We start from the raw sequence: 12030 nt of genomic DNA on the forward strand, positions 1-12030 counted from the left end.
GAAAGTGTTATGTTCAGTGAGAAGAAATTTCCAGAGCCGGAACCTTTGTTACAATCCACTCAATAGCCACGGTAGTAGTAGAAGTAGTAGAAGTAAGGTAGTAGTAGAAGTGGGTTTTTTTTGGGGGGAAGGCACTATTTTTTACCAACACCACAGAGCCTAGGACTTGCCGATCAGAAGCTGATGCTGATCGAATCCCCGTGATGGGGTGAGCTCTCCTTGCTCTGTCCCAGCTTCTGCCAACCTAGCAGTTCGAAAGCACGCCTAAAGTGCAAGCAGATGAATAGGTACCACTCCGGCGGGAAGGTAAAGGGCGTTTCTGTGCGCTGCTCTGGTTTGCCAGAAGTGGCTTAGTCATGCTGGCCACATGACCCGGAAGCTGTACGCCGGCTCCCTCGACCAATAAAGCGAGATGAGCGCCGCAACCCCAGAGTCGGTCACGACTGGACCTAACGGTCAGGGGTTCCTTTACCTTTACCTATTTCAATAAAAATATTCATGGAGGCTTAAGACTGCAACTGCCATATGGGGTCCACTCAAATGAAGTACCCGGGAGCAGACTCCAGGGAAAGAAACACTTGACAGCCACATCTTTCTCAATGGGGGGGGGCAACATGCAATGGGGGGGGAGATAAGGCTGAAATCTTCAGCACATTTTCATAATAAGAATAATTCTTATTAAGCTCATTGGAACTTGCTGTTGAATAAATATGCATAGAGCTGAGTTGTTTATATGTTTCTTAGGGTAAATGGGTTTTGAAGACTCAGTGCTATATATTAAAAAATCTTCCCAAAGTTATGTCCCATATATGAAAGTGCAAAAAGTCGGAACCACGTCTACCTATCTGAGGAGGAAGTTGTTGCCCAATTACTATTCCATTTCTACTGTCTTAACAGTCAGTGAGATGTTAGAATGCCTGTGACATAGCAGGCAGAATCTCACCTGCTAAAGAAAGAACCTGTTGAAGATTGCCAGAGGCGGTGTTGATGAATGACGGAAACTCAGATTGACAACCACTATAGCAAATATTAATCTGCAATGTAAATGACACACCTGCACCTTAGATAAGAGAAACAAAAGAGGTATAATTGATGTAGCTCATTAATTATATTATTAAATATAGGACATTTTAGTAGAGCTATGAACAATGGCTGATGCCGAATTTGGAGTGTAGAGGGAAGTAGCTATGTCACTAGCACAGATTCCTGAAAAGCATAAAACAAATCGGGGGTTTTCTAAAGGGGAAGTTTTTCTAACCACATCCACAGACATGCTATACACTGTGGTCACTGTAGAAGGTGGAGTGGCAGGCAGATTGTGACATCAGCTTGAAGCTAGAGCAGTGATTGGACCCAGATCAGGCCTGACACCATCATCTGAGAGAGCCAGTGTGGTGTAGTGGTTAAGAGTGGTGGACTCGTAATCTGGGGGACCGGGTTTGCATCTCTGCTCCTCCACATGCAGCTGATGGGTGACCTTGGGCTAGTCACACTTCTTTGAAGTCTCTCAGCCCCACTCACCTCACAGAGTGTTTGTTGTGGGGGAGGAAGGGAAAGGAGAATGTTAGCCACTTTGAGACTCCTTAAAGGGAGTGAAAGGCGGGATATCAAATCTAAACTCTTCTTCTTCTTCTTCATCTGATGGCAGCAGGACTGACTCACATTACAATAGACTCCAGGCCAACTCAGCCCTGTTCCCAGAAAGCCCTGGTTTGGAGTTGGCAGGAGGAGATCTGTCCTGGCATAACTCAGCAGGTGCTGGCTAGTGAAAGATTGGCAGTTTCGAGTTCCTTCACCAAATCCACCCCCCCACCCATAGCCTGGTGAAAAGCAGATATGGATTGCTCTGTAAAATATGTATTGCACCTGAATACCACACTTAAGGCAGCTTTCCTGGATCAGTTTTCATTGCAAACAGTTGGTTGGTTGGTTTTAAATCCCAATACTTTCACAGTAGCTGGGACAGGGAACCATGCCAGTAGCAAAAACCAAGAGATTTCTTGGGATGTTCTCCCAACTCTTTTTGATTTTCACAAACCAAAAACAGACACTTAAACCCGCACCATTGGAGCATGTAAAAATCAGTTGGTTTTCTTTAAGGTGTGTTTTCTTTTTTCTTTTGGTCCAAGGTGCTTTTTGTGTATAGAAAGTCGGAACTTGAATGATGACACTGTCTTCTGCACTGATGTTTCATCTCCTCCTATCCCAGTATATTAACAACTAATTAAATTGTGAAAATATGAAGGTAAATGGTACCTTTCTGTCGGATATCATGAAGAAAGACATTGAACTCGAATCTGAAAAGCCCACAGTATTGCAGGCTCACCTCCATGTCATGATAAATGTATCTCTATGCAAGATCAGCCATCCAGTCCTTTATTGGAACACGCACAAGCTCTGTTTCTGGAAGATACAGATAAAATTTCAAGGGCAGACACCACACTAAAAAACAACAGCTTTGCATTGCTATATCCCACTTCATGGCAAATGCTGGAATTTTACCTCTTTACCAGATGCACAACAAGAGCCATAGCAAAAAACGGGTATACTTCTGATGGTGTATGACACAGCAGACTAACAGGTCTGATGTTATTTTACAGTGGTAAATACAGTATTATTATAATAACATACATATTTATAAAATAACACTGTAAGCACCTAATGCTTGTTAGGTATACCTTTGCATTTCTTCGTCAGATCACTGGAAGGCGCATGCAGGTTTAATTCTTACTGGGGGAAATGCTGCCCATGCATATTTGCTTGCATAAAAGGCCTCGAGGTTTTCTTGTATCGTAAAGTTTAGGTCCGATTTGGTTCATTTATTATTATTCATTAAACGTCCACATCGCTTCTCATAAAGAAAGCCCCAAATTGATTTGCAGCCAAAGTGAAAAGCACAATAAAAGATTGTCCAAACTGCGGGAGGCAGCGGGAGACAGGAGTGCTTGGCGTGCTCTAGTTCATGGGGTCACAAAGAGTCGGAGACGACTAAACCACTAAACAACAACAATGCAACAAAGTTTGTTCCATTATCTGCATACTATCAAAAGTTATAGCCAAATAACCAGAAAAGGGAAGCACAACTTGCTTAGGTTTATATGCAGTAGTTTTCCTTCATTTGAATGTAGCCAATGAGCATGAGTGTTTAGAGAGCCAAAGACTCTCCTCCCTGAAAGAGAGGGGAGTGGTTGTGGGCGGGAGCCTGAACACCGCTCCTAGCAGGGGGCGTTGCCCCCTGCCTCCAGCTCACCTGGCTGGCACTCACGCCCCTCCGGTGGCCGTCCAACCAGGTGCCATGGGGGGGGGGGCGTGTCCAGCAGCCTTTATGCTGCAGTGCCAGCCTTTCCCCGGCCTCATTTCTCTTTGTCGTCCTGTGCGAGTCACCCACCCTCCACTCCCTTTGAGTTAGGGCTTAGGTCATTGGCCTTGCTATGGACCTTAGGTTGGTTGCCCCGGTTGCCCGGGGGGCCTGGTAGGAGTTTTTCCATTTGGCATTAGGCCTTTTGGTTTTTTCGCCTACCTCGTAGCAATTGTCACAACTTTTTGGTGGTATTGGTGGGTAGGTTAGGCATTGGAATAATGTGTTGTGGTGTGTCGAAGCGCTAGGTGTGGCCATCGCCTATGCCTTCAATCTCTAGGGGTATTCCGCTAAAGGAATCTGGCGGTCGTGTATTCCGTCCGAAGCCTGCTTGGCGGGAGGCCATGGCACGACCCTCGGTGACATCAGGGGTGAGCCTATAGTTGGATTAGCATCAACAGGTGATGAACCCCTGGTGAATAAACCCACTTGTTTCGTGATCCAATGCCTAAGCCAATACCTTTTCATTGCTGTAATCAATAAAGTTGTGGCCTTTTCTAGCCCATTAACCTTATATCGCGTGTCCCTGTGTCTTCATTTTACTTTGCGGGGGTCGGGTCCTCGAACCACAATCAGGTGTTATGAGCCATCAAACCTCAGAAATACTTTCCCCAAAAGTTTTCCATCTTGTCATCTTGTATAAGCCCACTACTCAGTATAGGGCCTGCAATTTGTGATGCCACCACAGCAACCATGGACAATAGCCATCCAGCCCCCCCCCAAATATATCCAGTGAAAGAACCCACCATTCCCAATGCACTCTGTGCTACTGTTGAACAGTTTTTCTCCTAATACTTAGCTGAAATCTGCTCCCCCGGCAACTTTCCAAACAATGGTTCTAGTCTTGCCCTCTGGAGTAACAGAGAATAAGTCTGTTTCATCATCTTCATGACAGCCCTTCATGAAAACTGCTCTTATGTCACACCCCACTCTTCTCTTCTCCAACAAAGCGAACAACATTCCTCCAACCATTCATCACATAACTTGGCTTCTACATATTTCACTGTTATGGAGACTTCCTCCTGTACTTCCTCAAGTTGTTTTTCGTTCACAACTGAATGTAGTTTGGTCTTTAGGCCAAAAGGTGATACATGAATATACCATAACACAATGCAATGCCACATCATATAACCAGCCCTTCCCATATGTCAAGTCTGTTCCTCATATTGGAGTTTACTTGGCCAATTATATGCATGGGACTTCTGCAGTAATGTTGTTTGTCTTACTTGGGAACTGAATTTTGCTAGCATAAATTGAATTGTGAAATTGGGCTTGCTTTTGGGAGGCCTGGGTTAAAAATTCCCACATCTGCCTTGGATTCATTTTGTGGTCTTGAGAAAGTTATTTGAACAACTCAGTACTGCATCCCATGAGTGATACCCTACAGAGTCATCAATCTATAAGAAATGATCAACAGATTGTGCCTGAAGGTTTGCAAGCAGTGCAGGAGTCCCCTCACCCCCCAGAAAAATATTTGACTTCACAGTCTGGTGATTGGTATGGTTACTCCTCATGATGAAGTCAGTAGAATTCGGTACGTTCTCCTTTTATATTGACTCCTTTAAAGAACAACTTGAGAACATCTGCAGAAATGAAAAGTTGGAGAAACATTTTTCGAGTTGTTTTATTTTAGTTGTAGTGTAGGAACAAGGAGGTGCAGCTGACACGCGGCTTGTAGGAAAAGCTTTACGACTGAGCTGAAACCAGAAGGAGTTTTGAGCACCAGCAATTTTGGCAAGCCTTAACCACCAGTGCAAAGGGAATATACTTCCAAAATGCTGAAATGAGTAGGTGCCCTAAGCTGACAATAAAATGCAGTCTGTTTTTAATGAGTTGTTTTTGTGTGTGTTTTAGAATGTTGTTTTTAACTTTTTTTTCCAGAAGTTTTAATTATACTGTTCTATATGTGTGCAAGATCTAAATTTAAGAAATAATATAAACAATATAACCTGGGTACAATTAAATTAAGTTCTATTTAATTGTACTCAGGTGATATTATTTATATTATTTCAACTTTGGTATGTACAATGAAAGTGAAATAGGAGCAGGCAGCAAGTGGGGGGGGGGCTCCATTTTAATTTGCCATTAGTCCTAGAAAACACACACAAACATTCTTCTTTGCGTGTTAAGATCCCAAGACCTCCCCCATAATAAAGACACAATTGACACAGGATTTAGTTTAAGGTTACTGGCATAATTTTGGCCACAACTTTATTGATTACAGATCAACTGCAGTATTCCCTATGTGTCCAGGAAATTCAGGGCGTATGGCAACCCTAGCATAGAATTGTAGGGTTGGAATTGAACCCGGTGATCATCTAGTCCAGCCCCATACAATGCAGGAATAAGCAACTGTCCCATATGGGGATTGAACCTGCAACTTTGGCATTATCAGCACCATGCTCTAACCAACTGAGCTATCAATGCAATCCAGGCAAACTTAACCCCCTTGGCTTGAACATTTTGCAAAAATAAGGATTAAAAACCAACTAGAGCTCTTGCTACAAGGATGGCTGAATATTAGAGCACATGATCACAACTGCCATGTGACAGTGAAGACCGCAAAGAAGGCATACATTGTGGCCTCCATTGAAACCTGACATACAACCCACCGGGATTCTTCAAGGTGGTATTGAAGATTGTTTCCCTTAAAGATGGTGATATTGGACTGAAAGTTCAGCATTGATGGTGCCTATGTTTCAAGGCTGGACTCTATTATGACAGGTTTATCAAGTTTTAAAAGGACCGGACCATAGTCTAAGCCCTGCCATATGAGACTAAAATGTAGTGTGCATGTTTATGATGTAAGTCCCATTGAAATATAAACACCTGCTTGAGCCCTGCACATGCTTTCAAGATCAGGAGAAAATACACAAATTGCAATGAGATATAGTCTAGAAAATATAGCCTCGTGAAGACTCCACCCCACTGGAAGCTTCAACAGTAGGTAATATAATCCTCAAGAGACAGAAGTTGGCAGGCTGAAATCCTATGCACAGTTGGTGGAGAGAGTACCGGTAAGTTTGACTGAATATAGTGGGACTTACTTGGTCCTGCAAAGGATTGCACTAAATATCCACCAACCGTTTCCCCTTTTAACTGATCAACTCCCCAGATAAAGAGTGAGTACAATGGAGCAATTAACAAAAGGCCTCCATTCATTTGTTTTTGGCAATGTCACAATAAAACCTCTGGGGTGTCTAAAATATTAAAAACTCTGGAACAGGGCACGTCACTGTTGCATTATTTTCTGTGAAAGAATGAATTGGTTTTATTCCTCCCCCCCCCCCCGCCTTGTTATCTCAGCTGGAATATATGCACTTGACATATGGACATTTTGGATGCAAAAATAAAGAAGCAGTAAAGCTTCAATCACATGGTAATTTTGGAAGTAGCCCAGGAGCTAAAGTGCCTTCTTAATAAGGCAAAATCGCTTTGGTTGCCCAAGCATAAATTTGCCTTGTCTATCCAAGTTTCAATAAACATTTGGCATAATTTTCTGACATGGAAAGAAAGGCTGGTTAATGGAGTTCTTGCCTTCCCCTCCTGCTCCCCCAGGGAGAAGCCAGCTGAAGTGGCCAACTACGAACAATGAATAGGTTGGTAGGGAAGAAGTAGTAAAGGCATATCGCCTTTATTATATTTGAAAGCCAAAATTATTAATTGAGGAAACACACAAAGCGTCTGCAGCTGCATGTAGCTCAAAAAGGTTTTTCGCACAGTGGGACTTTTTTAGTTTAAGGAAGATTTGCAGGATAGGTATGGAAAACAAAACAAAAACACAGCTTCCCCTGTGAGTTAGGGTACAGTTGATGCAATACAGGTTGGAAGAAGAAGAAAATCCAGGAGAGGAAAAGCTGAGAAGCAATGAGGGGAAATGAACAGCAGAATTGTGGTGAGTAAAACATCGGGGGGGGGGGGACTGCTAAGAGTAAAGTTGTAAGGGGGGGGAATTAGAGTGGAAAGCAAAAGTTTAAAGGGAAAAGACAAGAAAGTATTCGTTTCTTTCACAAATATATTTTGTTCTATGGAAAGTAATTTGAACAGCAGGAAGAATTGAGACAATAGATGGTTACAGTGGGAAACAGCATGGGCTTTCATGGACCACAGTTGATTTATGCATCTTTCAGGCCAATCGCACAACCAGTACTAGTTTGGGTCTCTGTCCCACCTGCATTGCTGGCAGTTGCTTTCTTCGTCATCATGGGTAGAAGTCAAAAGTTCATGGCTGGCTAATGGGAAATGACTAGCTCAGTGGTATAGCATATGCTTTGTATGCAGAACGTCCCAGGTACACTCACAAACAATTCCAGGTAGGCCTAAAGGAGACCCAGCTATTGACAGTTGTTGTAGGTGTTACTAGGGTCTCACAAGGTAGAGAACATTAAAATAAAATAAAATTGTCCAGTAGCACCTTAGAGACCAACTAAGTTTGTTCTGGGTATAAGCTTTCATGTGCATGCACACTTCTTCAGTTACACGAATACATGCCCACGGAAGCTTATACCAGAACAAACTTAGTTGGTCTCTAAGGTGCTACCGGACAATTTTTATTTATTTATTTATTTATTTAGACTGCATCAGACTAACACGGCTACCTACCTGAAGGTAGAGAACAGCTTCCTGTGGTCATCTCTGAAACCACACTATGTGGTTGCTGTAACATCAGGGCTCAATGTCGGTGTGACTTGGCCAAATCATATCCTCCAAGTGTCCCAATTTTCCAGGGACAGTCCCAGAATTATGAAAGCCATCCAGCTTCTGATTTGATCCTGGAATGGCTCTATTTCACCTGCCAGAACTGTCAGTAGGGAAGAAGTAGTAAAGGCATATCGCCTTTATTATATTTGAAAGCCAAAATTGATCTTGTGCTTGTCCTGAGCGACGGCGGTGGCAGCAGTGGCAACTTTGAAGGAGCAGCCTGTTGCCTCTTCATGGCCACCACTGCTGGTCTCCTCTCTCGGGCAGCTTGTGGTGGCTGCTGGAGAGCGGGTGAGGAGGAGGAGAGGCTGCCGCCCCTGAGGCACAACCCTGCATGACACAGCAGCTCTGAGGGGCAGGCATAGGGCAGGGCCACCCAGGCTGGGAAGAAAGATGAAACAGAGCAGAGAGCAAGGTCTTGCTTTTTTATATACAGTGGATGCTCAGGTTGCGAACATGATCCAAGCGGGGAGCACATTCGCAACCTGCAGCACCGCGTGTGCACACACGCAGGTCGCGATTCTGCACTTCTGTGCATGCGCACGTACTGAAACCCAGAAGTAACCAGTTCTGGTATTTCTGGGTTCGGGTTCGCAACCTGAATTTGTACAACCCAAAGTGTCTGTAACCCGAGGTATGACTGTATTTAAAAAATGCTTTGTGTGTCTGTGTCTAATCTTGCCCCTTTCTAAATTTATTTGTTGGTGTGTGTTTTTCTTTTTGTCAAACGACCAAAGAATAAAATAAAATCAAATCAGGATTAAGGGGTTTTCTCAGGACGGTGGAACAGCAGCCTGAAGGGGGAGAAGGGAGAGTGACTCCACCTGCCGCTGATCATCCTTCATGGACACAGAGGAGAAGGTGCTGAGCTTCCAGCAGCAGTCAATGGTAACAATGCTTTTAGTTCCAGGTCTTACCTTACTGCTTCCTGCTCATCTTGACCCTTGACCCCCATGATCATCAGATTCCCTGACTCCCGGAGCACCTGAAGACACGGATTGTGGTTTGCCTGCCCCTAGGACTGGACCTGGCTTTGGATGCTGACTCTGCCTCAAGGCAAGTACACCTCAGAGACTCTTCTGGTTGGCTGGCTTCCCACTCCACTGAGCTCTGCACATGGTTGCTCAGCAATGAGATTATGACAGAGAGTGTGTGTGCTGTGTCCCATTGGTGTGATAGAAAATGCTCTGCTGTGGGTGGGGAATGGGGGTCAAGGAGTGTCCGTTTATGCAGACAAGGATTAAATGTAAGGTATTGGTTGTGCTTAGAATAGATTTATGAAAGATTTAGAAAACTTATTGATTAGAATATTTGTGTGAGATTGTATGGGGGAAATATGGAATAACACATACAATCTTGCTTAAAATGTATATAGGAAGTGCAGTGTAAGCAATGGAAGTTAATCAATGAAATTTTATTATTTTATTATTTTCATATTGAGATATTTATAGAATAAACTTGGAAGAAATTCTACCAACTTCTTCTTTTCTCTTTATTTTGTCTTCTTTCTTCTTTTTTCCTCTTTTGTTCCCTTTTTCATATATATGTGCTTATTTGAAATATATTTGCAATATTTTGCTTATATTTTATAACAATTATGTTAAATAATTATTATTATTTTTTTAAAAAAAGGAGTGTCAGTTGGCAGGCGGGAATGAGAAATGTTGCTGTTTTCATCTGAGGAATGTTAAAGGGGATTAATCACATAGTATAGCCCCCCATCATTTTTTCCCCAACATTGACTTTTTCTTGTAGTGTGGTTTGAATGTGTATGTGTTTAGCTGAACTTCCTAACTTTCCTGGACTTGGGATTAGTGAGATCAGAACAAATTTAGGGGAATGTGGGGGGACAGGCAAGGGAAGTTCCATTGAGCAACCAAAAAATTCCTTGCAGTTGTAGAAATACTTTGGTGGATGCTGCCCATACAGAACAAAATGGTTTTCTGGATCAGTTCCACACTGCTAATCCGCTCATGATGCTGAGAGCATATAACTGAAAATTCAGTCCTTAGCTGTATCTGAAGGAATCTAGCTGGCTGTATGTAAATGAATTTGCATATGCTTTAACGTTTCTTTGTGGCTGTGCTGCATTTGGATCTCTGCTATAATTCATAGGCTTTTCTGCTTCTGATGTTTCTTACACTCTGACCTTGGTGGCTCCTGTCAGATTTGGTTCCTTGTCTAGCTCTTGTCTTCCTGGTTTGCCTTTACTTGCAATGGCATGTGGCGATGTGTGGTAGCTTTGCATGTTTGCTGTGAGCTGAAGGGGCCTGGCGTTGAGCTGTTGCAAAGGGAGCAGGATGTCAACCCCCTGCCATGGCTGTCAACATTGCTTGGCTTCAGCACCATCATACCCCGTTTTTATCTTATCATCTACACGCTGATTTCCCTTTGACCCTCACTGCCCATCTCACATGGTAAAAAAAAAATTAGTTGTTGAAGTGGACATTGAACATGCTTTTATTTTGTATCTAAGCGCGGATTCTGACATCTTCAGTTCACATCACCTAAGCACCCACTTCTTGCCCATAGAATGAAAATAGGCAAGTCTGAGGAGACACAGGCTTTTAAAAAGAGCAACGTTCAGTGGTACCCAGTACGTTGGCTCCGAGTACATTTCCGAGCACAATTCAAAGTGTTGGTGTTGACCTTTAATGCCCTAAATGGCCTCGGCCCAGTATACCTGAAGGAGTGTCTCCAACCCCATCGTTCTGCCCGGACGCTGAGGTCCAGCGCCGAGGGCCTTCGGGTGGTTCCCTCGTTGTGAGAAGCAAAGCTACAGGGAACCAGGCAGAGGGCCTTCTCGGTAGTGGCGCTCGCCCTGTGGAACGCCCTCCCATCAGATGTCAAGGAAATAAACAACTACCTGACATTCAGAAGACATCTTAAGGCAGCCCTGTTCAGGGAAGTTTTTAATGTGTGACATTTTAGTGTATTTTTGGTCTCTGTGGAAGCCGCCCAGAGTGGCTGGGGAAACCCAGCCAGATGGGTGGGGTACAAATAAATTATTATTATTATTATTATTATTATTATTATTATTATTATTATTATTATTATACCCAGGGGGGATTCTATAAAGTTCTGCTTTACCCAGCCTGCCTGGATCATCTATACTGGGTGGCAGGCATTATAAAGACCTTGGAATACTAGAGGTCATGGCTGATGGACTGAGCGTGGTTGGCTAGAAACTGAATAGAAAAGAAACCCCTACAAAACTGAGACTGCCTGAGCAGCACCAATAAATGCCAGCAAGGTGGTGCAGGTGAGGTTGTGTCACTGAACTGGCTTTCCAACCCTGTGCTCGCTGGTCAATGTGAGGGAGGTACAAGGCAGCAGTGAGCTCGGTGCAGCACAGGAGCAGCAACAGAGCCAATCAGATGCTCCCTCCAAGGCTCTTTCCCACTCAGTAACTGGCAGTGATGTGAAGCATTGGAAAGCAGATCAGCAGCACAGCGCCATCTGCACCGCACCATTGGCGGGCAGCAAAAAGGAAGCCTAGGTGCTAGAAACATAGCTTATTGCAGCATAGATGTGTTTCATCTTTCTTCTTCTGAGGCCACTGCAAATGTACAACTAGGTGAGGAACGATAAATGTGGAGTAGATTAAGATATAATCATATCAACAATAAAAATTACCAGGTTTATTTTGTAAAGTTTACTACGCTAACACACACACACGTCTAACGAACAGAATTCAAAACAGATTCCTGAAAAAAAGAGACAACAGTTCATCTATGTACCTCAAAAGCATATTCTTTCAAACTGGAAATAGGATTGAAAGTAAGATTCAAAATATAATCTGAAGACCTCTATAAAAATAAATGCATAAATATTATAATAACCAAGCTGCAAACAAACATAAGGAGGTGGAATAACCATTTATAGAAACTTTTCTCCCATTTGAGGTATTCTCATAAATTGGCCAGTTCTAAAGATGTTGGATACTATCTAACTTAATTATTGAATAGACC

At 43.2% G+C, this 12030-nt stretch overlaps 1 long non-coding RNA gene across 1 annotated transcript; it reads right to left on the reverse strand.

Moving 5' to 3' along the window:
• Positions 1 to 763: 763 nt before the first annotated feature.
• Positions 764 to 9157, reverse strand: LOC310852179. The gene is made up of 3 exons (XR_014568012.1): positions 8977 to 9157; positions 2327 to 2403; positions 764 to 1060 (listed from the first exon to the last, which is right to left on the reverse strand). It is a non-coding gene; the product is annotated as an uncharacterized lncRNA (long non-coding RNA).
• Positions 9158 to 12030: the final 2873 nt, after the last annotated feature.

The sequence above is a fragment of the Podarcis gaigeae genome (assembly GCF_964106915.1).
Source record: "Podarcis gaigeae genome assembly, chromosome: 9".
NCBI lineage: Eukaryota > Metazoa > Chordata > Lepidosauria > Squamata > Lacertidae > Podarcis > Podarcis gaigeae.